This window comes from Pan troglodytes, chromosome 6 (assembly GCF_028858775.2).
Source record: "Pan troglodytes isolate AG18354 chromosome 6, NHGRI_mPanTro3-v2.0_pri, whole genome shotgun sequence".
NCBI classification, from domain to species: domain Eukaryota; kingdom Metazoa; phylum Chordata; class Mammalia; order Primates; family Hominidae; genus Pan; species Pan troglodytes.
This window is the reverse complement of record NC_072404.2, coordinates 63,288,343-63,315,356: the sequence shown is the minus strand read 5'-3', so window position 1 is coordinate 63,315,356 and position 27,014 is coordinate 63,288,343. Positions and strand designations below refer to the sequence as shown.

At 45.8% G+C, this 27,014-nt stretch overlaps 1 long non-coding RNA gene across 1 annotated transcript; it reads left to right on the top strand.

Annotated features, from left to right (window-relative positions):
• The first annotated feature begins 8,658 nt into the window (after positions 1-8,658).
• LOC134810536 (uncharacterized) lies at positions 8,659-26,136 on the top strand. Its single transcript, XR_010158859.1, has 3 exons — positions 8,659-9,461; positions 17,866-17,963; positions 24,850-26,136. It is a non-coding gene; the product is annotated as an uncharacterized LOC134810536 (long non-coding RNA).
• The last annotated feature ends 878 nt before the right edge of the window (positions 26,137-27,014 follow it).

Below are 27,014 nucleotides of genomic sequence, written 5' to 3'. Positions count from 1 at the left end.
GGTAAACTTGGCATCTACTACTTACCTCCACAATTGAACAGCCAAGGATGTGCTGAGCACAGAGGCTCACATCTGTAACTCCAGCACTTTGGGAGGCCAAGGCAGGAGGATCGCTTAAGGCCAGGAGTTCAAGACCAGCCTGGGCAATATAGTGAGAGCTTGTCTCTGTAAAAACAAACAAACAAAACTGAGGATGGGTGGGTGACAGGGAGCAGTTCAACATGGGAAACCATTAATCTGAGAGGTGGAAGGACCCTTAGACCAGCCCCCCATTAACAGATGAGACTCTGCCCTGAGATTATAGCCTAAGGTAATGCATTGAGCTTTTCTAGAGATTTGAAAATAATCAATCCTAAAACCCCCAAGCATACTGCTACTGTTTGCTATTGAATAATGTTTTCTAGTCTGGGTGTGGTGGCTCCTGCCTGTAATCCCAACACTTTGGAAGGTTGAGGCAAGTGGATCACCTGAGGTCAGGAGTTCAAGACCAGCCTGGCCAACATGGTGAATCCCCATCTCTACAAAAATACAAAAAATTAGCAGGCCATCTTGGTGCATGCCGGTAATCCCAGCTGCTTGGGAGGCTGAGGCAGGAGAATCCTTTGAACCTGGGAGGTAGAGGTTGCAGTGAGCTTAGATCACACCATCGCACTCCAGCCTGGGCTACAAGAGTCAAATTCCATCTCAAAAATAATAATGATAATAATAATGTCTTCTACAAGAAAGGAGTTACTTTGTACTGTGAACTGATGTGAAGGGACCCGCCATGTGTAAGCTTTTGGATTGATGACAGTTATTTCTAGATTACAGAGGTGGGAATGCTTGTTGATCATCTTCTATGTTCTTTGTTATATTGATTGATTTTTTTAAATTAGCATTTTTATAACAATAAAGTCATAAAAATAAGTAACTAAAATAAAGTAGTCTAAAAGGCCGAGCATGGTGGCTCATGCCTATAATCCCAGCACTTTGGGAGGCCGAGGTGGGTGGATCCCCTGAGGTCAGGAGCTCGAGACCAGCCTGGCCAACGTGGTGAAACCCCATCTCTACTGAAAATACAAAAATTAGCCGGGTGTGGTGGCAGGCACCTGTAATCCCAGCTACTTGGGACGTTGAGGCAGGAGAATCACTTGAACCCAGGAGAAGGTGCTTGCAGTAAGCTGAGATTGTGCCATTGCACTCCAGCCTGGGTGACAAGAGCTAAACTCCATCTCAAAACAAAACAAAACAAAAATCTAAATGTAATTGAGTTGAATATTTAAACTTTTAATTGACATTTCAAATTAGATTCTAATTCCATTTAAAAGAGCATCTCATAGAAGCAAATGTACTCAATTATATTAACTCTGTGGTATCATTTAAGCAATTCATTTTGTGAAGAGACACAAATCCAACCAGATTTTAACAGTGTATAAATATGTATTTATTAATTTAATTACAATGACAATACTCTCAACTCCCCATTTGAATAAAGGAGAGCATCTGAGCTGTGTTCTGGGACAGCGTGCACTATAGGTGTGTGGAAATACCGATGCCCTCAGCTGTGTGGCAGGCTCAGTGGGACCTGGAGTGCAGAAGCCCCTGGGCCATTCACCTCTGGCCACAAAAGTCATTGTCCATTTACCCCCAACTGCTATAGAAATACTATTTTCAGTGGTTGTTATGATGCAAAAGAAAAGAAGCAGGGAGATTTATTAAACTTTTACATATAAGATATGTTAGTAAATAAAGGCTACTTTCTTCTGGCTTAACTAAAAATCTATACTAGTATTTATGCCTTTTGGAAATTAAAGATGCCAATTTAAATATCATGAAGCAAAGCAACTGAGTATTAGGTAAGACAGACAAGTACAATTGCAGAATTGTAGAGGTTATGTGTTACATGTATAAGAATATTTCACAGCAATAATCTTTTAAGACTCTGTGAAGACACTCCACAGTGAAGCAGAAATTAGAACAGAATTAATAATACTGTGTATGCTCTCAGTTCACCAATTTATCAAAACTAGCTTTATGATTCAGGAAGGTGTCTGCTCTTTTGCAATTGGAAGAAAAGAAATAATATTTTATTTTTCGACTCTTTAGATTTTCTTCACTAACAGTATTTCCAAGGCTAAGTAAGGGGGTTGCAAGTAACACCAAGAGAAAAAAGCCGTCTTGAGCAGCTTTTTAAAAATGGTCTTAAAATATGGAAAATGAAGCCAGGTTTGTTGGCTCACTCTTGTGATCCCAGCACTTTGGGAGCCTGAGGTGGGAGGATTGCTTGAGGCCAAAAGTTTGAGACCAGCCTGGGCATCATAGCAAGATCCCCATCATTGCAAAAAATAATAATTTTTTTAAAAAATTAGCTGGATGTGGTGATGCATGCCTTAGAGTCCCAGTTATTTGGGAGGCTGAGGTAGGAGGAGCTCTTGAGCCCAGGAGTTCAAGTCTGAAGTGAGCTATGATTGCACCACTGTCCTCAAGCCTGGGCAACAAAGTGAGACCTCTCTCTCTCTCTCTCTCTCTATATATATATATATATATATATATAAAATACATATATATGTGTGTGTGTGTGTGTGTGTGTGTGTGTGTGTATGGAAAAGGGAAGAGGCCAAGTATATCAAAGACATTGAAGAAGAGGAAAGATTTGTCCTTCCAAATATCAGAACTTTTATAAAGCTACAGCAATTAAGACAGTGTGGTCCTCACTGATAAATTGACTAACGAAACAGGATAGAGAGTTCCCAAGCAAATCTCCACAAATTTAATCTTTGATATGTGATGTAGGTGACATGGCAGATCAGCAAGGAAAGAAAGGACTTTTCAATAAATAGAATAGAAAAATAATGGTTATCGATATAAGAAACAAAATGAAATTATATTCCTACTTCACTCTATATACAAACATTAAATTCCAGACGGACAAAAGACTTACATGTCAGAAACAAAACTTTAAACTTTTCGTAGAAAATGTAAGTGAATGAGACACAAAAAGCCATTTAACCATTAAAAAAGATTAGACATTTTGACTATCACAAAATTAAGAACTTTTTACATCAAAAAGTGGAAATATAGTCTGGGCACAGTGTCTCAAGCCTGTCATCCCAACAGTGCATCACCTGAGGTCAGGAGTTTGAGACCAGGCTGGCCAATGTGGTGAAACCCCATCTCTACTAAAAATACAAGAAATTAGCGGGGTATTAGTGGCAGACACCTGTAATCCCAGCTACTTGGGAAGCTGAGGCACGAGAATGGTCTGAACCCGGGAAGTGGAGGTTGCAGTGAGCCACTGCACTCCAGCTTGAATGACAGAGTGAGACTCTGTCTCAAAAACAAAAAATAGAAATTAAAAAATAAAGTAAAATAGTGAAAAGATAAACTATGAATTAGAGAAGATATTTGCAGTAACTGAAACCTATGAAAGAGTTAATATCATATCAACTAAGTATAAGGAGCTCCTATGAATTAATTTTAAAAATAGCAACCCAACAGAAAGTTGGGAAAAGACATTAATAGGGATTTCACAAAAGAGAAAGGCTGCAAAACATAAAAATTTTCTCAACCTCATTAGTAATCCAGGAAATGCACAAGATACTACACATCTATTCTCTCCACAAATATTAAGAAGTTTGACAATACGAAATGTATTAGTCCATATTCACACTGCTGATAAAGACATACCCAAGACAGTGAAGAAAAAGAGGCTTAATTGGATTAAGGGTTCCACATGGCTGAGGAGGCCTCAGAGTTATGGCGGTGGATGAACAGCACTTCTTACATGTCAGTGGCAAGAGAATATGAGAAGGAGGAAAAAGAAGCAAAAGACGAAACCACTGATAAACCCATCAGATCTTGTGAGATTTACTCACTATCACAAGAATAGCATGGGAAAGACCAGCCCCAAAGATTCAACTACTTCCCCTGCTTCCCTCCCTGAACACATGGGAATCCTGAGCAATACAATTCAAGTTGAGATGTGGGTAGGGACATAGTCAAACCATATTATTCTGCTCCTGGCCCCTCCAAATCTCATGTCCTCACACTTCAAAACAGATCATGCCTTCCCAACAGTCCCTCAAAGTCTTAACTCATTTCAGCATTAACCCAAATGTCTGCTGTCCAAAGTCTCATCTGAGACAAGGCAAGTCTCTTCTGCCTATGACCCTGTAAAATCCAAATCAAGCTAGTTACTTCCTAGATACAATGGGGGTACAGGTAATTGAGTAAATACAGCTGTTCCAAATGGGAGAAATTTGCCAAAACAAAGGGGTTACAGGCCTCATGCAAGTCCAAAATCCAGCAAGGTAGTCAAATTTTAAAGCTCAAAATGATCTCCTTTGACTCCATGTTTCACATCAAGGTCATGCTGATGCAAGAGGTGGCCTCTCACAGCCTTGAGTAGTTCTGTCCCTGTGGCTTTGCAGGGTATGCCCACCTCGTGGCTGTTTTCATGGGCTGATGTTGAGTGTCCGCAGCTTTTCCAGGCTCATGGTGCAAGATGTTAGTGAATCTACCATTCTGGGGTCTGGAGGAGAGTGGCCCTCTCCTCACAGCTCCACTAGGAAGTGCCCCAGTAGGGACTCTGTGTAGGGGCTCCAACCCCACATTTCCCTTCTGCACAGCCCTAGCAGAGGTTCTCCATCAAAGCACCACCCCTGCAGTAAACTTCTGCTTGGACATCCAGGTGTTTTCAAACATCCTCTGAAATCTAGGTGGAGGTTTCCAAACCTCAATTCTTGACTTCTATGCATGTGCAGGCTGAACACAACGTGGAAGCTGCCAAGGCTTGGTGCTTGCACTCTCAAGGCCATGGCCTGAGTTCTATGTTTTCCCCTTTCAGCCATGGCTGGAGGGGCTGAAACGCAGAGAAACAAGGCCCTAGGCTACACACCGCACAGTGAACGTGGCCCAACCCAGAAATCCATTTTATCCTCCTAGGCCCCGGGCTTGTGAGGGGAGGGGCTGCTGTGATGACCTATGACATGTCCTGTAGACATTTTCCCCATTGTTTTTGGGATTAACATTCAGCTTCTTGTTACTTATGCAAATTTCTGCAGAGAGCTTGAATTTATCCTCAGAAAATGGGATTTTCTTCTCTATCACATTGTCAGGCTGCAAATTTTCCAAAACCGTATGCTCTGCTTCCTTTACAAAACTGAAGGTCTTTAACATCACCCAAGTCACCTCTTTAATGCTTTACTGCTTAGAAATTTCTTCCAGTAGATACCCTAAATTATCATTCTCAAGTTCAAAGTTCCACAAATCTCTAGGACAGGGGCAAAATGCTGCCATTCTCTTTGCTAAAACATAACGAGAGTCACCTTTGCTCCAGTTCAAAATAAGTTCCTCATCTCCATCTGAGACCACCTCGGCCTGGACCTTATTGTTCAAAACACTATCAGCATTTTTGTCAAAGTCATTCAGCAAGTCTCTAGGAGGTTCCAAATTTTCCCACATTTTCCAGTGTTCTTCTGAGCCCTACAAACTGTTCCAACCTCTGCCTGTTACCAAGTTTCAAAGTCGCTTGCACATTTTTGGGTATCTTTTCAGGAGCACCCCACTCCACTGGTATCAATTTACTGTATTAGTCTGTTTTCACACTGCTGATAAAGACATACCCAAGTCTGAGAAGAAAAAGAGGTGTAAAGAAAAAGAACTGTAATTGGATTTACAGTCCCACCTGGTGGGAGAGGCCTCAGAGTCATGGCAGGAGGTAAAAGGCACTTCTTACATGGCAGCAGCAAGAGAAAATGAGGAGGAAGCCAAAGCAGAAACTCCTGATAAACCCATCAGATCTCATGAGACTTATTCACTATCATGAGAATAGCACAGGAAAGACTGGCCTCCGTGATTCAATTACCTCACCCTGGGTCCCTCCCATAACATGTGGGAATTCTGGGAGATAGAATTCAAGCTGGGATTTGGATGTGGACACAGCCAAACCATATCACCAAATATGGAGAGACTGTGGATCAACAAGATCATCTCGAACTAATACAGGAGGTGAGAGTTTAAATTAGAACAACCACTTTGGAAAGCAATTTGGATTCTTATAAACTTGAGCATTCTCATATGTTATGGCAAAGTAATTCCTCTACCATAGGCCCTGGAGAAACTCTTGCCCATATGTACCAGAAGTAGTAAAAAAAAAAAAAAAAAATGCTCATGTAATGCCATTCGTAATAGCAAAAATCTGGAAGTAAGCCAAATGTTCATTAATAGGAGAATGGGTAAATTAATAGAAGAATGGGTAAATAAATTATACCCTTAAAAACTAAATAATATGTCATTTAGGGTAATCATATGTATGCAATAAAACAATGTTTTTTTTTAAAGGAAGAGAATCCTAAACATAAATTCAGGGTAGTAGTTACCCTCGGGCTGAAGGGTGAAAATTGGGAAAAAGGACAGAGGAGGAGATGTTAGGGTCAGAACCCTAGTTCTTTGGTTGTGTTGTAAGTTCACAAGTAATTACCATGTTGTTCAAATACATTTACACAGAGGCCCAGGCACAGACAAGGATGAAATGGAGCCAAGGTATCCTATGATCCAAGGATTATGATTAATCCAATTTTGTGCACTTTAAGCCATTTGAAAAACAGAAAAGCAAAACAACAAAATAATTTTTAAGAAATTGAATATAGGGTGCTATGCTCTGAATGTGTCCCCCTAAAATTAATCACCAATGTCATAGGATTAGGAAGTAGGGCTTTTAGCTAGTGATTCAGTCATGAAGGGAGAGTCTTCACGAATGAGTTTAGGATCCTTACACAAGGACTGGAGGGAGTGGGCTTCCCCTGTTTTGCCCTTCCACCTTCTGCCATGTGAGGACACAGTGCATTTCCTCCTGAAGACACAGTGCTCAAGATAGCATCTTGGATGCAGAGAGCAGACCCTCACCAGACACCAATCCTGCTGGCACCTTGATCTTGGACTTCCAGCCTATGGAACTGTGAGAAATACATTTCTGTTCTTCAGAAATTACCCAACCTAGTGTATTTTCTTATATAGTAGCACAAACTCATTAAGGCACAATGCCTCTTGTCATTTTCTTCTACAATTTTCTTTGTTGCCTCTTTAGCACTGGGTCATTTTATATTTGATCCTTCATAATATGTCTTACTTTTGGTTTTTCACATTTCTGTTCCAAGTGTATTCTTAGATACATATTTTCCACTATTATTTAGCCTCAGGGGTTGCCTGGGAGTGTGTGTTTCTGTGCCACTGCAGTGGGACTCTGTGTGTGTGTGTGTCTCCCATTATCTCTTCTCTGTCTCTCACCCTCTGTGTGTTTCTTTCCCTCTCTCTATGGGTCTGCGTGTGTGTGTGTGTTTGTGTGTGTATGCCCGTGTGCGTGTGTGTCTTTGGACGAATGTGCTCTGTTCGCCAAAATGCGATTTTTTGCATGTCTCCCAGTCTTTGGTTAGCCTCTTTCTGTGTCTCTGCCTGGGTCCTGTGGCCGGTTGCCCATCATTTTCACGGCGGTTCCACTTTGGGTTTGTGAAGGCCTCGATCACGTGAGGAGATGCGTCGGTCCCAGAGCAATCAAAGTCTCATCCCCATCCTGAGCGGCCTCTTTTCTAGGATCAAGAGGACCACACTCCAGCCCAGGACAAAACCCCACAGCAGCTCATTGTCCGGCAGGAGAGGAGCAGACCCACCTTCAAGAAGATGGCTGTACCCCTGCATGGCTCTTCGCTGAGCAATGAAGCCAAACCATGATACAATTCTGAAGAGGAAGCCGGGAATGGGAGACAGCAACAATCCCTGTCCCTGGAACGCTGGCCTCTCTGGACAAGTCACGTGTTTCGCACTCCTCCCCTTATGCCCGTGGCGATGGCAAGGTTCTGCAACCTGCCTGGGCTCTGGCCTCTGCTCTGTCCTCCCTCTTGCTCTGTCTCCCCTGTTTCTGAGGGGCCTAGTTGCCTCTTGGTCTGGCTGAATAACTTATACGAAGATCGCTTCCCAGTCCATCAGGGAGACACTTCCTGGAGATCCGTGTCATGACTCTTTCTCTCTCCAAACCTGTTTCTGCTGGATTAGGCAGGTCTGATGAGCCTGGAACACTTGGCTTCCATACGTGTCTCAGACAGGGAAGCTTCCTTGGTCTCCTTGTTTCACCTCATGGGTGGGTGGATTCCCTAGAATGAGCGCTAGGCAACCGTGACTGGCCTTGTCTTTTAGGACAGATGGTGTCCCATTATCTCTGCACGTCCAGTCTCACAAATGAGGGATATCCTCTCCTCTGCGCATAGGTGGACTGACTCCCTGAATCTTTTGGCTGTAACGAACGTCAGGAAACCAAAGGAACTGGGCTGGCCCTGGGGAAGGGGTTGGGGCTGGGTGCAGGGAAGGTTGCATCAGGGCTACCTGGGCAGGGGAGGGGCTTCGGGGTGGGGTGAATGTTGCAGAAAACTCCTTGCTCCTCTGGCAGGCATTTCAAAATGCGGCTTGGACTGAGGCCCAGGCCTCCTCCTTGTTCCCAGGTGTCCTTTGATTTTCCTTCAAGCTCAGGGAAAGGCCACTTGTTCCGCCTTTCCACTGGGCACATGCCTGGACACCAATGTTGGTTTCGCCATCACAACATATGCCTCCGGTGACACACATTCACACCATCTGCTGTGAAATACGCGAGTGCCATGCGTGATCGCATTGTCTCCACCTCGGATTTGCACCGTCCCTGTTTGCACCTATCCTGGAAAGCCATGTCAGCTTGCAAGAGCCCAACAGCTTTTAGAAGCGGAGCAGGTCACTGCTCTTTCAACGGAGGAGGGAGGCAGAGGGCTCACTGATTAGTGAACTTTCAGCTGACACCACGGCTTCAGGGCCATGTGAACATTCTGTGCTGCAGCGACGCCCTGCCTGAATAACCAGATGTGCTGAGCTTATCCTTTCTAACAAGGAGGGGTCCAAACTAGGATCTGAAGAGGAGTCCTGAGAACCCAGTAGGTGCCCTGAAGTTCCCCCTCCATCGGTGGAAGTCGGATCAAGGAGGTCCTGAAGACTGGACTCCTGGGGGTTTGGCCCTGGGACACGATACTCAAGGCCCAATCTCCCACGCCGCCCCAAACTGGACCCCGGATCCAGCCGCTGCCTCAGCTGCATCAGGAGCCTCGCCGCTGCCAAGTAGCGGTGGCGTTATTTAAAGGGGATGCAGCCTGACTGCCATGAGGGGAGCGCGAGTCGGACCAGCCAATACGCATGCGCGAGGCGCGAGCAGCTTCTCCCATCACAGTGCTTCCCACGGTTGTCGTAGAAACCAGTCCTCGAGGCTTGGCAAAGTGGGAGCCTACCGTGGCAGTGCTTGGGTGTCGGGGCTCTGAGGCTCCGGCCTGACCTCTCCACGGGGTCGACGGGAACCTCTCCGGATGCCAGGAGTCACAAAGGGCTGACCAGGATGAGGAAACACCAGGCGGAGTCCGGAGGAAGCAGCACCGCATCCCAGCCCCAGGCCTTCCCAGACGGTGTTGGTTGGGGTGAGTCTCCCCAAAAGTCGTGCCGCCGTGATCTCGAGGACAGGTCGGCCTGCGTGCCCCTGGGCTGCTCTCACACCCAGGGGTTGTTCTCGTTGAGAGCAGAACTCCGCAGGCTCAGGGCTTGGCTGGCGGTGTGTGTTTCAATGCTTCTGCTGCATGACTCTGTGTGTGTATCTGGGTGTGTCTGTGTGTGTGTGTCTGTGTGTGTGTCACCCATTCTCTCTTCTGTCTCTGTCCCTCAGTCTCCGTGTGTTTCCTTCCCTCTCTCTGTGGGTTTGTGTGTGTGTGCCCGTGTGCGTGTGTGTCTTTGGCCGAATGTGCCCTGTGCGCCACAAAGCGGCTTCTGGCATGGCGGCCCGTCTTTGGTGAGCCTCTTTCTGCGCCTCTGCCTGGGTCATGAGGGCCGGTTGTCAATCGTTTTCGCCGCCCTGGATCCGCTTTGTGTGTGTGAAGACCTGGCCCACGTGAGGAGATGCGTCGGTCCCGGAGCAACTGAAATCTCATCCCCATCCTGAGCGGCCTCTTTTCTAGGATCAAGATGAACACACTGCAGCTGAGGACAAGAGCCCCACAGGGGCTCTTTGTCCCGCAGGAGAGCAGTGGACCCACGTCAGAGAAGATGCTTGTATCTTTTCACGGCTCTTCTCTGAGAAATGAAGCCACACCACGATACGGTCTGCAAGAGGAAGCCGGGAATGGGTGATGGCAACAATCCCTGTCACTGGAACGCTGGCCTCTCCGGACAAGCCACCCTTTGGGACCACCTCCCCTTATGACCGCGGTGGTGGCAAGGTGCAGTATCCTGCCTGGGCTCCGGCCTCTGCCCTGTCCTCCCTCTTACTCTGCGTCTCCTGTTTCTCAGGGGCCTGGATGCCTCTCGCTCTGGCCAAATGTCTTCAAGAAAGATGACTTCACAGTCCGTCAGGGAGACACTTCCTGGAGATCCGTGTCACACGATTGTTTCTCTCTCCAAACGTGTTTCTGCTGGATTGGGCAGGTCTCATGACCCTGGAGCTCTTGGTTTCCATTCCTGTCTCAGGCAGGGAAGATTCCTTCTTCTCCACGTTTCCCCTCATGGGTGGGTGGATTGCCTAGAATGAGCGCTGGGCGACCGTGACTGGCCTTGTCTTACAGGACAGGTGGTGTCGCATTTCCTCAGCACTTCCTGTCTCATTCTTGTGGGACATCCTCTCCTCTGCTCCAGGGTGCACTGACTCCCTTGATCTTCTGGCCGAAACGAATATCAGGGAACCAAAGGGACTGGGCTGGGGCTGGGTGCAGCCGAAGTTGCGTCAGGGCTACTGGGGCGGTGGAGGGTTGGGGGTGGGGCGAATTTTGCAGAAACCTCTTTGCTCCCCTGGTAGGCATTGGAAAACGTGGCTTGGGTCAGGAACAGGACTCCTACCCCCCGGGTCCCAGGTGTTCTTTGATTTTCCTTGGCATTGAGGGAAAGTTCCCTCGTTCCCCCCTTCCACCGGCACATGCCTGGACACCACCGTTTGTTTCACGGTGGCCCCGTATGCCTCCGGTGACACACGTTCACACCATCCACTGTGGGATACGCCAGTGCCGCGTGTGGTCACATGGTCTCCCCCTCGGATTCGCCCCTGTTCCTGTTTGCTCGAGTCCTGTAAAGAGCAGTCGGCTTTCCGGAGCCCCAGGGCTTTTAGAAGCCGGGCAGGCCACTGCTCTTTCCAAGGAGGAGGGACACAGAGGGCTGATGGATCAGTGAAGTTGCAGCTGACACTAGGCCTTGAGACCTATGGCATCATTCTGTGCTGCAGCGAGGCCCTGCCTGCCTCACCAGATGCGGTGAGCCCATCCTATCTCACTCGTAGGGGGCCAAAATCAGATCTTCAGGGGAGTCATCCTGAAGCTCCCCCTCCCTCGGTGGAAGTCGGCTCCAGGAGGTCCTGAGGGCAGGACTCCTGGGGGTTTGGCCCTGGGACAGGACAAGACACCCGCGGCCCCCTCTCCCACGCTGCCCCAAACTGGACCCCAGATCCAGACGCCGCCGCCGCCGCGGCGGCGTTCTTTAAAGGGGACGCGGCCTGACTGCCAGGAGCGGAGAGCCAGTTGGCCCAGCCAATGCGCATGCGTGAGGCGCGAGCGCCTTCTCCCCTCACAGTGGTTCCCACGGTTGTCTTAGAAACCAGTCCCGGAGGCTTGGCTAACAGGAGCCCTCCGTGGCAGTGCTTGGGTGTCGGGGCTCTGAGACTCCGGCCTGACCTCTCCACGGGGTCGACAGGGACGTCTCCGGCTGCCAGGAGTCGCAAAGGGCTGACCAGGATGAGGAAACCCCAGGCCGAGTCTGGGGGAGGCAGCACGGCATCCCAGCCTCAGGCCTGCCCAGACGGTGTTGGTTGGGGTGAGTCTCCCCAAAAGTCGTGCCGCCGTCATCTCGAGGACAGGTCTGCCTGCATGCCCCTGGGCTGCTCTCTCACCCAAGTGTCGCTCTCGTCGAGAGCAGAACCCCGCAGCCTCAGGGCTTGCCTGGGGGTGTGAGTTTCAATGCCTCTGCTGTATGACTCTGTGTGTGTGTCTGTGTTTGTGTGTGTGTGTTTGTGTGTGTCTGTGTGTGTGTCCGTTTCTCTTTTCTCTCTCTGTCTCTCAGTCTCTGTGTGTTTCTTTCCCTCTCTCTGTCGGTTTGTGTGTGTGTGCGCCCATGTGTGTGTGTGTCTTTGTCCGAATGCGCCCTTTGCACCACAAAGCGATTTCTCTCATGGCGGCCTGTCTTTGGTGAGCCTCTTTCTGCATCTCTGCCTGGGTCATGAGGCTGGTTGTCAATTGTTTTTGCCACTGCGAAGCCGCTTTGGGTGTGTGAAGACCTGGTCCATGTGAGGAGATGCATCGGTCCTGGAGCAATTGAAATCTCATCCCCATCCTGAGCGGCCTCTTTTCTAGGATCAAGATGAACACACTGCAGCCGAGGACAAGAGCCCTACAGGAGCTCTTTGTCCCGCAAGAGAGGAGCGGACCCACGTCAGAGAAGATGACTTTATCTTTTCACGGCTCTTCTCTGAGAAATGAAGCCACACTACAATACAGTCTGCAGGAGGAAGCCGGGAATCGGAGATGGCAACAATCCCTGTCATTGGAACGCTGGCCTCTCTGGACAAGCCACCCTTTTGGAACCCCTCCCCTTATACCCGTGGCGGTGGCACGATGCTGTATCCTGCCTGGGCTCCGGCCTCTGCTCTGTCCTCCTTCTTGCTCTGTCCTCCCTCTGCGCTGTCTTCCCTCTTGCTCCTTCTCCTCTTTCCTCCCTCTTGCTCTGCCTCCCCTGTCCTAGATGCCTCACGCTCTGGCCACATGTCTTCCCTGTCCGTGAGGGACTTCCCAGTCCTTGACTTCCCACTCTGTCAGGAAGACATTTCCTGGAGATCCCTGTTATGATTGTTTCTCTCTCCAAACATGTTTCTGCTTGATTGGGCAGATCTAGTGACCGTGGAGCTCTTTGCTCCCATAAGTGTCTCAGACAGAAAAGCTTGCTTGTTCTCCATGTTTCCCTTCATGGGTGGGTGGATTGCCTAGAATGAGCTCTAGCCGACTTGGCCTTGCCTTGTCTTCTAGCACAGGTTGTGTCACATTTCCTCTGCACTTCCTGTCTCATTCTTGAGGGACATCCTCTCCTCTGCTCCTGGGTGGACTGACTCCCTGGATCTTTTGGCTTTAACGAATGTCAGGGAACCAAGGGGACTGGGCTGGGTCTGGGGCTGGGGCTGGGGCTGGGTCTTGTTGCAGGGGACGTTGTGTGAGGGCTACCTGGGCGACGGAGCTTTGGCGGTGGGGTGAATTTTGCAGAAACCTCTTTGCTCCTCTGGCAGGAATTTCAAAATTTGACTCTGGTCAGTCACAAGCCCCCTCCTGGTTCCCAGCTTTTCTTTAATTTTTCATTGCTGTGATGGAAATGTCACTTGTTCCCCCCTTCCACCGGGCACATGCCTAGGCACCACCACTTTTTTTGGCTTTCCCTGTAGTTGTGGTTCACAGGATGGGGGCTGCTCCTGAGATTCAGCACCACACAGGCACTGCACAGCACTGTGCCATGGTGGTGGCACTCACTTTCCAGATAGGGCCCATGTTGCCAGCAGGCATGATGCGTCATTTACCCTACCCTGAGTGCAACAGGTGGTTTTATAGAAAAAAACTTGGGCCAGGCACGGTGGCTCACACCTGTAATCTCAGCACTTTAGGAGGCCAAGGTGGGCGGATCACAAGGTCAGGAGCTCAAGACAAGCCTGGCTAATATAGCGAAACCTTGTCTCTATGAAAAATACAAAAATTAGCCAGATGTGGTGTTGGGCGCCTGTAGTCCCAGCTACCTGGGAGGCTGAGGCAGGAGAATTGCTTGAACCCAGGAGGCGGAGGTTGCGGTGAGCCAAGATCATGCTACTGCACTCCAGCCTAGGTGACAGAGCAAGACTCCGTCTCAAAAAAAAAAAAAAAAGAAAAGAAAAGAAAAGGAAAACTATTTGTAGATGAATGAAGGTGACTCCTTTGAATATTGGAAATGATTTTATTGTAGCCATTGGTCTGGCACTCATTCTGATGGGGTGACATGTGTCCCTGCCTTAGTCAGCAGAGCACAGGAGTGTGCTACACCTCCCCTCATCTGAAGATTCAGCCCATGAGCAGGAATGCCTGTCTTTGTGTCATACCAACAGAGAGGATGTGTCTGGTTTCACCATTCACTGCAGAGGCAGAAATTACCCAGAAAGAAGAGACAGTCTGTTCCTGGGAGTGTGTCCTTTTGACCCAGCATGGGGGTCATCTCCCTTCCTTGACAAGGACCCCCAACCCCCAACCTGAACACAGAGGCAGAGAACATGTGAAGGGCTCCCATTCCCAGGTGGTCCAGGGTGCAAGCTCTGAGCCTGTGGTCCTGGTCACTGACCTTTTCTCTACAGCATGGCTGCCACCATCCTGGGCTGGGGCACAGAGGGGCTTTGCAGAGATCAGCATAACAAAAGTATCACTGAGATGCTGCAATAGGAGACTGTGATACCTTCCTGGGCTGCCAAGGCAGCCTAAGCTATTTGTTGCTGCACTCAGTGTCCCCAGACAGCTGTGTGGCTGTCACTGCCTCTGGTGTGTCCACCTTACTTCTCTTCTCCTGCCTGAGCTCTGCTCTGAACTCTGTCTCTAACTTACAAGAAATCAAGCTCACTGGATTCTGAGCTCTTCGGGGTCAAGGACTGCGTCAGTAGTTCACTTCTCTTTCTAGAGATCACAGCTGAGTATCCCGCACAGAGCAGATACTCAGCCAATGCCAAATGATTCATTTGCCAGAAAGCTCAACTTCATCCATAATCCTAGTCAATGCAAACACACTCTGCTGGTGGGGTGTGTTTGCCCTCTGAAGGCGTTTTCCAAGGCTTTGTAAATACATACAGGCCATTTAGAAATTTGAATGTCAAAGAGTAAAGGAGCTTAGAAAGTAAACATTGGAGAAGTGTGGGAGGGTGGTATTATTTGCCAAACATTCCTGGGTCCTTGTGAGTTCTATACACCCTTGATGAGCACCGATTCTGTGCCAGGCCAGACACCCAGCTGGACCCAGGAGATACTGAGGTGAGTAAAGCCAAAATGCCTCCCTTCAGCAGGAGGCAGGCAGTCACACCAAAGTGATAAAGGCACAAAACCCAGAGGCAGCAGAGGAGCAAGGACTACCTTTTTCCAGGACTCTGTGACCTCAGGGAGAGCTTTCAGAGGAGGACATCTGTGCAGGGCTTGGAAGGATGAACACAAATTTGCCTAGCAGAAAAGGGAGCCAAGGAAATCCTGATGGAGAACAGCTTGGGTGAGAGAGTGAGCCACAGGATTGAGGTGCGCAGGCAAGGAACTGGAGGAGCAGAAAGAATGAGGGGGGATAAAGTTGGGAGGTCAGCAGAGGTCAGTCACAGAAGGTTTTGAATCCTGGTGAGGGAGCAGTGGGTGCTGCACAAGGGACATGGGCCTGGAGAAGATGCAGTTAGCTCTGAGTGAAGACGGAGCATGCCATCCACTAGGGAACCACAAGATGCAATAGAAATAAGAACCGTGAGAAGCCTGCACAAAGGATGAGGGGCCCAGGGGTAACACCAAGAAGGTCCCTGTCAGAGGCCAGCTTTGAATGGAGACAGAAAAGACTCTTGAGGGCCTCAGCTGCTGCAAACCTCCTCAACAAATCATATTTTACCTTCAAATATTTGCTAAAGAATACTAACTATTGGAAGAGCAATGGTCCATTGATAATAATTATTCCCTCACTGTACATTTTTTACAATTCCCAAAATGCTCTGGGTCCAGTGTCTCATTGGAACCCCCATAAAATCCGATTTTACAAATAGGGAAATGAGGCCCTGTGATGTCACACTGAGGTTTGCAGCAGTTCCAGGGTAGAAAATAGGGAGCACTTTCATCTCAGCCCTGGGTATAAGTCTCAAAGTTCCTTTTCTGGGAGGGGGTCCTTGAGGCCATCCAGCAGCCCATAGTCCAAATCTTCTTCTTCCTCTTGGGCTTCTCCATACCTGTGTCCCAAGCCTCCTCCTCCTTTGTTCTCAGGTACCACTATCAGTTGTTGGGCAGGGAGACCACCTGCTTCTGCCCATCCTAGGATGCATCCTCCAACATGGGTGCACCGTGGTTCAGCCAGCACCTACACCACCTGCAGCCCAGGTCTCCTGTGGTGGGCCTGAGCTTCCTCCCTATCAAATGGAGATGTGCTCGGGTTGCTGCCTTTGCTGAAGCCCATGTCCAGGTCATCTTGGGGATGGCCAAGGGTACGGGGCCCTGGAGACACGCCAGAGGGCTGCAGGGACAAAAACCAAGAGGATAAGGGGATCTCTGAGTCAGACCACCTGGATCCACATCCCAGAGACTAGCTGCAAGGCCTGGGGAAGACTGGTTCACCTCTCTGGGGGTCAGTTTCCTCCCCTGTAAAGTGGGAGGTATAACAGATTCACTCCTACAGTTGTCTCTGAGCTTTACAGCCGGTAATGTGTGCAAACTACTTCGCACAATGCCTGGCACATGGTAGGTCATAATAAACAGGGTTACTATGATATCATCATCTGAGCTAGGTCACTCATGTACTTCTCCAATGCTTCAGGGTTCCCCTCCATCCCTCACAGGGTAGCAGCAAGTGAAAGGGATGCCCCTGGCCTTGAGGAGCTCACATCTCATTTCCCAGGGGTCTCCATCCAGTGCCCACACATGCCTGGCATGCAGTAAGAGCCTCATCCACATCTGGTGAAAGAGTGGAAAGCAGGTCATTGTCATGTATTTTTTGGCACAGAATCTGAAGTAGGGGACAGAGAAGTGAGTGACTGTAGTTGTGTGCACCAGTTCCTGTCCCTGAACTTTCAGGGATCAAGAGGCCTTATACATATGTAACTAACCTGCACATTGTGCACATGTACCCTAAAACTTAAAGTATAATAATAATAAATAAATAAATAAAAGAAAAAAAAAAGAGGCCTTAACAAGTCTAGTACCAGGGAGTGGGCACTGTGTGGTGGAGCAGGAGGCAGGTCCTAAGAAAGGCAATGGGGTGGGGAGAGGAGCTCTGCCTTTGAGGTCTGGGAGATCCTCCACCAGCACCTCACCAAAGGCCCCAGGCAGGTCATGCCTCCTCCCAGAATCTCTCTATGCTCTTCTGTATAATGGGGCTAGCCTGGAAGAGATACTTGCACAACCACGTTCAGAGCAGCATCATCGACAATAACCAAAAGGTGGAAACAAGCCAAGTGTCCATGGATGGATGGACGGATCAACAAAATGCTGTCTATGCATACAGTGGAATAGTGTTCAGCCTTGAAAAGGAAGGAGATTCTGACACCTGCTGCGTCAAGAATGAACCTTGAGGACATTAGGCTGAGCAAAATAAGCCAGACCAAAAAGACAAATGCTGTATTATTCCACTTTTCCAAGGCACCTAGAGTAGTCAAATCCATAGAGACAGACAAGAGAATGGTGGCTACCAGGTCCTGGGGAGGGTGGGGATTGGGGAGTAGTTTTTAAATGAGTTACAGAATTGTAGTTTTACAAGATGAAAAGCATTCTGGAAATTGGTTGCACAACATTGTGAATGTATTTAATGCCACAGAAATGTAAACTTAAACATAGTTAGACAGTAAATTTTAGTTTATTTTACCACAATTTTTTAAATGGGGTAGTTATGTCTGTCTCCTTGTGTTGCTGTAGGATTTCATGAGATAACATATAAGGAACCACCCAGCATGTTGCCTGGCACATAGTAACTGCTCAATAAATCACAACTGGATGCTATTGAAGATAAAGTTACCTGACTTCTCTGAGGCTTGCTCTCTTCAGCTGAAAATTCTCCCAAAATATACGAGATGAGACCCTACTGTATTATACTGGGTTCATAAATATCACTCCCCATTTTCCCTTCCCACAGAGTGCAGTGAAAAGAAGACACTTCTCTGCACCCCAAAAGCTCCATGCTGATTGCGAGAAGGAAATGCTGGATAGGGGTTCCTGGAACTACTGTGAGGGGTGAGCTTTCCCCAGATGTCTAGAAATGAGGCAAGGGCCCGACATCTTCCACCCCCACTAAGGTTGCCTTGCAGTTCCCAGCTGGCTCTATACTTCCTAGAAACTGCCACTTTTCTGCCTCCTTTACCTTATAGCCCAGTCATCACCATCATCATCATCACCATGATCGCCATCACCATCCTTACAATCACCAACACTATCATCATCGCCATCACCATTCTTACCCCCGCCATTCTCACCCCCGCCATTCTCACCATCATCAACACCAGCATCTTCACCATAACTATCGCTATCGTTATCACCACCTTCACCATCACCATCCTCACCGTAATAATGATTGTCACCCTCCCCATCCTCATAATCATCATCATTATCATCATTACCTTCACTATCATCATCACTATCACCATTCTCATCATCATCATCCTCATCATCACCATTATCCTCACCATAACTATCACTATAATCATCACCACCTTCGCGATCACCATCCTTATCATCACCATCACAATCACCACCATCACCATTCTCACTATCACCATGTTCACCTATACCATTCTCACCATCATCATCACCTTCATCATCCTCAAGATAAGTATCACTTCATTATCACCACCTCCACCTTCACCATCACCATCCTCACCATCATCATCACCACCATCACAATGATCCTTGCTACATGGAACCATGCATTCTGGGTAGGAGTGCTCTTGGGTCAGGGCATCTAACACATCTTGGAGGATAGAAACCCAGCCCCTCAGGGTCTCACAGTTGGTGAAGTAACTGATTCTTGTGAGGTCATGTTCCTCTGGGTGATGTGGGATGTCACAAGACCAATAAATCCGGGCTGAAGCCCATTGTATCACTTCTTTTTTTATAAAATAAGCTCCATCATCAGTAGTAATTGTATGATAGCAGAGAATAAGAACTCAGCAAATGTAAATAATTTGATGCTATGAGAAGCATATGAAGCAGAGTCCATATTCCGATATGCATCTATTCCAGTGAGGGCAGTTCTTTACCACTTCCATGAAGGAAGGGAAAAAATATTATTACAACATTACCAGAAATCTGTCTGGTCTAAGCAAGGTAGTTCCTCTTTCCAGGGTCTCAGCATTGCTCATTGTCGGCAGTCAGGGCACTCATCTGGGCAGTAGGCAGCACTGCTGCAGGGAAGTTCATGTTATTGGAAACATGTAGCATCTTCTCCTGCTACCATCGCCACATTGTCCATGAATGCAATAGGCAAACGATGAAGAATCTGGGGAAAGTTCTCATAACCAGAACATAATCATCCATGTCAGGATATCAGCATTCACCCAACACTACTGTCCAATCAACAGATGTTATAATCTCATCCAAATTTTCTCAGTGGCGCCCTAAATACATTTTTTTGAACTTTGTAATCCAGGATCCAATCCACAATTTCCCATTGCATTAATTGTCATGTCATGTCATGTCATGAAGACAAGGTGAAGTCTTCAACTTCAAACAGTTCCCCTGTTTTGCCCTATTTTTCATAACCTTAAGAGTTTTAAAGAGCATAAGCATTTATGAAGGATGTGTTCACCTTTTTCCATCTGATGGGTTTCCACATCCACACTTAGGTCACGTATCTTTCACAAGAAAACCACAGAAATAATGCTGTGGTCTTCCTAGGACATCACAGCAGGAGGCATATGATCAAGTTTGTGCCAGATTTCTCCACCACAAAGTCATCATTCTTCCAATTGTAATTGAGAAGTATTTCATGTGAAGATATTAATTACACATACACATGAATGTATATTTATATGTAAAATACATACATAATATTATGTCAATGTGTAACCAATATAAAAGTTATTAATTAGATATGTTTAATTTTATTTCCTACTAAGTCTTCAAAATCTGGTGTGTGTTTTCCCCTGACAGCACATCTCAATCCAGCCTAGCCACATTTCAAATGCTCAATATTCACATGGCTGTGGCTACCATATTTGTCAGGGCAGCACTAAAGCACTAAAGAACTTCTTCCTTGGAGAAGTTCTAAGCTTTCAAAATGTTTGGCAAATACATTTTATAAAATTCTTCAGAATCCATAAATAGGCAATTACACATTTAGTAAGCCATAGAATCCAACATGACATTGAAAATGAATCCCTCGACAAAAAAGAAGGTAGGCAAAATGTTCTTCACACCAAATGGACAAATCAATTATGATTACCTAACATGCCCATTATTATTTTTTAACATCCTTCATTAATACCCCCAAACCCCATCAACAGGTAAATGAATAAATGCATTGAGGCCTATCTGAACAATGTCCCGATTCCTTACCATTCTTACTTGTTTTGCAAGCAGAAAAGACTCAGTATTAGCAAAGACTATTCGGATAATTTGTTCTTATGCCAGTAGTTGTAATTTCCTGGAGGTCTATGTGATATCACTTATGTACTTCAGTACCTCTCACAAGTACTTTTCCTGTTTGGCCATTTTCTGCAGTATATCCATGCTCTCATTTTCTCTATTCTTTTATTTCTATCCTACACTTTTCTTTCATCCTATAATTCTTTATCCTAAAAATATTAATTTAAGGATAACATCACAAAATAGTATATTTCTTCAGATGATACTCCAAATTGATACCTAATACACAGAAATGACTATCATGGACATAACCCACAACAGGTTAAATGTATGGCTCATCCTACTGACATTATAAAGGAAAGTTAATGACAACTGAATTTCTAGTCATTTTCCACCCAACCAGTTGCTTATAAACTGGCAAGGAATTGTAGGTATGTACACAGTGGCTATTTTTTGGTGGGGTGTTCAGCAACCCTCCTCTTGAGAGCCCCCCTTTTCTTTGAGGACCATTTCAATGAGCACCAACTAGGCCTGACCCAACCTACCAGCCCCAGCCCTAGAGGCGATCATGATGCCCAGCTCTGGCAAAAGACTCTACCCTTGGATCATAGCAACTGTTTCAGTACTTTTTTTTTGGAATCATCAGGAAGGACTCTTGCTTTTTCTACCACTGTGGTCTGTGAGGACAAAGTAAAGTAGGTTATTTGTAGCACTGTCTCTTGCTACAGAGAGAGAAGAGAGTCATCTTCAGAAGGAAAAAATGAGGCTAAAACAAAAGGAAAAGTGTCAAGAGAAAGAAGGAGAACATTTCTTGATGATTTTATATAAGCCCCTGGGTCCAGCTATGCATGACAGTGACTTGGGTTAAAGCTCTGTCACTTATAGGACCATTAACTTAAATATAAAATAAAGTATTAAAAGATATGAACTTTTAGATGAAAATAAAGAAAAAAAACTTCATAATATTCAATTAATCAAAAATGTCTTCGATGAAGCCCCAGAAACCAAATGCATGAGAACAATTAATAAATTGGACCCCATCAAAATTAAGAGCATCTGCTAATTGAAAGATAGTGTTATGAGAACAAAAAAGAAAATTCAAGGGGAAAATACTGGCAAGTCTCATATCTAATAAGGGATTTGAATCCAGAGTATATAAAGAAACTATTAAAATTTAATAATGAGAAAAAAAGCAAAGAAAAAAACAAAAAAAGAAGAAGCCAAAAAAAAAGTGAACATACACTTTACCAAATATATACAGATGGCATGTAAGTACATAGATACTAGATATTATTAGGCATTATGGAACCACAATAAAATACTACTGTACACACATGAAAATGTCTAAAACTTTAAAAGAAGGCCCATACAAAGTGTTGGCAAGAGTGTGGAATTCTTATATACTGCTGATAAAAATATAAAATGGTACAACCATTTTAGCAAACATTTTGACAGTCTCTTAAAACTAAACCTAAACCTATTAGCTATTGCACTCCTAATATTTACTCAAAGTTATAGGAACTTATGTACATGAATGTTCATTGCAAATGTATTTGTATAAGTCCAAAACCGGAAGCAATGCAAAAACCCATCAACAGGCAAATGGATATGTAAGTTGTGACCGATCTGCACAACAGAATACTACTTAGTTATAAAATTCATGACCTATTGATGCCTGCAATATAGCTGAATCTCAAAATAATTATGCTGTGTGAAAGATGCCAGACCCCTCCAAAAAAGGGTGCATACTACATTTCATTTATATAAATGTCTAGACAAGGCAAACTATTTTATAGTGACAGATTGGTGATTGCCAGGGAGAGTGGTAAGGTAGGAAGATACAGAAAGTTTGGGATTATAAAAGGGCAAGGGGAAACGTTTATGAGTGCTGGATATGTTCATTATTTTTATTTTGGTGATGGATTTGCAAGTACACATAAAAAATAACACGCAATGGAAGTAGAAACAGTATTTTTGTTTCTTTCTTAAAAAAGCACAATTTACTTACTAATGGGATGTTTGTGCCTGTTGGGCACACAGCACAACTTTTCAAATCTTAAAATCGGACTGGATCTCAACCACTGGACCTTATTCCTATTCCACACTGACTTTAGCACAATACTTGCTTTCATCGCGGTGATTAACAACACCCACCTTAAAGGTAAAGAAATGCACTTCTAACTAACTACTTTTGAAACTATGAACTGCCTCAGGCTAGTAGTTCTTAAGGTTTCCAGCAAATGTTGCTTTGTTTCTCTCAAAAATTTACAGCCTGGGCAACATGGCAAAACCCCGTCTCTACTAAAATTACAAAACTTAGCCAGGCGTGGTGGTGCATGCCTGTTGTCCCAGCTACTCAGGGAGGCAGAGGCTGCAGTGAGCCTAGACCTCACACTCCACTCCAGCCAGGGGGACAGAGTGAGACCCCCATCTCAAATACACACACACACATACACATACTCACACACTATCCGCTGGTGCCCCTGTCAGTTAAACACAGCATCTCAGGGCACCTTAGCACACAGTGTGAGAGCCATGGTCCTAAACCCTTCAATTAAAAGTGAAACATCTCTGGCTGGATTTTTAGAATATTTAGTTTTTAATGTTTTATATTATATTTATTTTTTATGTTTATTTAATTTATCTGAATACAAGAATCCAGACATTTGGAAGTAAAACGATGGAAAACATGCCTGCAAACACTAATCAGCACAAAGCTCATGTTGCTTTGTTATTATTGAAAGTTTAGTCTTAAGCCAAGAAATATAGCTAAGATAAAAAAGATTTTACAATGTCAGTCACTAGAAAAGTATGCCAATTTTAAATATGTATAAATATAAAATATCCCTTCAAATTATTTACTACAGAAACTGATATAACTAAAAGAAAAATGGACTAATCTACAATATAGATTTTAACATACCTTTCAATTACCGATGGAACCAACAGAAGAAAAACCATAAGAGAAAGGGAAATTTGATGAACACAATGAAGAAACTTGACATAAACTGACATATACAGAACATGACACTCAACAACTACCGAATACACATCCTTTTCCAGTGCACGTATCATATTTACCAACATAGATTATATGTTGGAATTTAAAGGGACTCATCACAGAGTGTTCAGTCATGGGATTTTGCCTAAACTTGTCTGGCCTTCAACAGGGTTCAAATACAGTTAAATTCTTATTTCATCTAAAGAGTCCTATCCTTTTATTTGGAAATTTTACCGCAACAATCTAAATTTGCATAACAACTGAACCCAGCCCTTGGAACTTGAAGTTTATTCTAGCCAAAGGCAGATTAAACTGTCTAAGTAGTAATGTCCTTCAAATTGTTGTCCCCTGCTCCAGTAATGGAGCATAGCTCCAAGAAGCTAACAGACTATTTGTCCTTCATAGTATACATTCTATGTTACATCAAAACATGGTGTAAAGCCTTGAAATCAGCAGCAGAGAGAAAATGAGATCAACAACCATCTAGCTGTGACCTCACTACTTAGTAATTACGCTTTTAGCTGACTCCTTTACTTGATTCCTAACTGCTTATTTCTGGCAAGGGAGCACTAATCCCTGACCAAGCCGACCTTTTAAGAAGTGAGCAGAATGAAAAGGCTCTACCACCAGTGATCAGTTTAACAAGCTGCAACACTAGTCACTGGCTGCAACTCTAGTCACTGGCTGCAACTCATATTGTGGGTTTTAAGAGCTCAGAATTAACATGGAAATACTATCGACTCCAAAAGAAACCCAGAAATCTCTGGGAATCCAGCAAAGATAGAAAGGGTCCTCTCAACAGTCACCACTCACACTTTGCTTTGTTTTGGTAACTATTTTATTACATACGGAGAATATCAAAAAAGTATGCCTTTTCCTCATTGTTAAAGCTAACCCTAAAATGGTAAGGCTCTTGCAGGTTGAAACCCCCAGGCTCTCACTGGCCCTTCAACAGAAGGCAGTGAAGTCATCTGCAAGAGTGATCACCCAAAAGCTTCCAGGCTGGACAAGTTGGGACTCAGTTCTTGCAGTTCCCAAATTCACAGTTCTCTTGGGACATGGTTATTTATGGAGCTCCTGAAGATGAGAAATTCCACCCAGGAAATTATGTTTATAAAAGATTATTCACATCTAATTATCTCAGGAGACATTAACACAGCAATGTTGAAAATTTTCCATTAATTGTTAATCCATGGAGAAAAACTGAACAATTATTTTTTAAAATATGAAAAGCTTCATATGATACAAATTATACTCCCACATGTGATTCAATTTCTATTCATTAATGCCGGAGAAGTTAATAATTACGAATTGTCAGTGGTAAAAAAAAAAAAAATCATTCATCATTGGAGAAGTGCAGAAGGTTTAAAAGAGATAAGAATTAGTTTTTGGCTTTGGGGTGTTTTATGCTTTCCAAAAGGCTTTGCTCTTTTTTTTTTTTTTTTTTTTTTTTTTTTTTTTTTTTTTTGCTCATGGCTTTCTCTCTCTGTCTCTCTTTCTTTCTGATTTCAGTTTCTTTTGATTTCTCTTGCTTAGAAATGGTAACAGAACTTTGGATGTGGAACGTGCAGTAGGAGTTACACGAAGTGCGGGTCTGCACTTGGGGTGGTCAGCTCTGCGGATGCCCAGCAAAGGCACTGCCTGGTCCACATCCTGGAGTGGTCTCTACGCCCCAGTCGGCATCGCAGCTGATGGTGAAACTTTGGGTGTGGCAGAAGAGTGTCCACAAACTTTGGAAGGTATCCGCTGCCTCCTCCATAGCCGTGTATCCCTGCCGAGGGCGATCATCTCGAGGAGCGGAAAGTCCTGCTCATGGGCCAGGGCTGGCTGGCTGGAGCCACTTGCGCGGCGCAGCCCTGGCGGAGGTTCAGGCGGCCCCGGTGTCGCAAGCGGCTGTGAGTGATGCCTCCTTGGGGCCAGAGGGGTCGCAGGAAGGCTGCAGAACAGGGCTGACCAGCGGGAAGCATGGTGGCCGCGATGGAAGGTGACGGGGTTCGCAGCGCCAGGGGACCCAGCAGAGCCCGAGCCCGGGCATCCCGCATCTCCAGCAGCACCCCGGGTAGGCGCTGGTGACGTGGCGGCCAGTGCACAAGGCCCACGACCCAGTCCCAGAGGCCAGCCCATCATCAGCTAACTTCAGGAATCCCGGGCCAGCTGAGGCCCCGGGCCCCACGGGCAAGACAAAGAGCAGAGGGTCCGCAGGCAGGGCCGAGAGCAGGCAGTGCAGGCCTGGCTCCACCGCCGTGGAGCTCGCAGGGCGCAGCAGGCACCGGGCAGCGACCAGGGCTTCCAGAGAAGGCTGTGCACCCCCGCAAAGGCTCCTGCCCGGCGTCCAGCCTATCCGCGGGGACTCCACGTGCACCCCCTCCTCATGGTCCCTGTCTAGGGCCTCGGCAAGCTCCTCGCTCCCATGGCGTGACTCCGGGGGCGCAGGAGCCTGGGTTGAGCAGGTGGAGTAGGGTGAGCACCGCCAAGAACCCAGTGAGAGTGGCGCCCCAGGGCAGCACAGGAGGCTGCATTTAACGTGTCAATCATCTCAAAGATTTTGTGGCATCTTCTTTTTTTTGACATCTTATAATATCTATAATGTCTATTATATCTTGTGATAGAATTATTAACACCACTTCATTGTGATTATGATTATTTTTATACCAACACATCTTCAATTATTAATATTCCCAGTTGCTAGAGAAAAATGAAACGACTAGTTTTGAAAGCCTTACTTCTGCCAATGGAAGCACATTCCAGCATGTCGCCAACGCAATCCACTTTCCACCACTTTCACAAGAAACGTTACTGCACAATTATACTATCCTACCCTTATATACTTTTTGTGCATGTGTACTTGTATGTATGTATGTTATATATGTTATATATATATATATGTAAAATATGCCAGAGATGAACAAGGATTAGAAAATTAAATGCACACAGGTCATGTCCGTGCTATGTATAATGTGATGTACTAAGTATAGATGTTCAACAGTGTGGGATCTACACTGGAACAAGACTCCTAGTCTTAAGCAATTCTTTCTAGGTTCAGTCTCTGGAAATAATGCTTTGTATCAAATGTGTGAGAAAATTAATGGGTTTTAAAGACTATTCTATGTCAACTATAACATTTCCTTTGGGGATTTCTGTCCCTTATAATATCTACCTCATTTTTGATGGATTCCTTGGGGCCTGGTTTATTTTTCTTTCCTTTCTACACATCGCTGCTCAGAGTGATGAATGGAGTTGTATTTTGAATAAAATAGCTAAGCATCCTTTTGTGAGCAAGGAGCATGATGGTACTTAGACCTACCATTTCTCGTTACAGTGGTTACAGTTACCTGGTGCCTGGACGTCCACTGGGACATGATACCCACTGGGATTTGTGTCAACCTGGTCTCTGATGTCCACCTGGGGATTGGGTATCCACGTAAGACCTGATGTTTACCTGGAGCCAGATGTGCACCTGAGGCCTGATGTCTATCTGTGGCCTTATGTTCACCTGGGGACTGATGCACACCTGAAGCATAGGTATTCACCTGGGGCCTGATATCCACCTGTAGTATGGGTGTCAACCTTGGGGCTGATGTTCAGCTGGCATCCACTGTCTACTTGGGGCCTGGTGTACACATGGGGCCTGGGCATCCACCTGAGACTTGATGTTTAATATGGTCTGGAGTTCTCTTGGGGCCCGTTGTACCCCGGAGCCT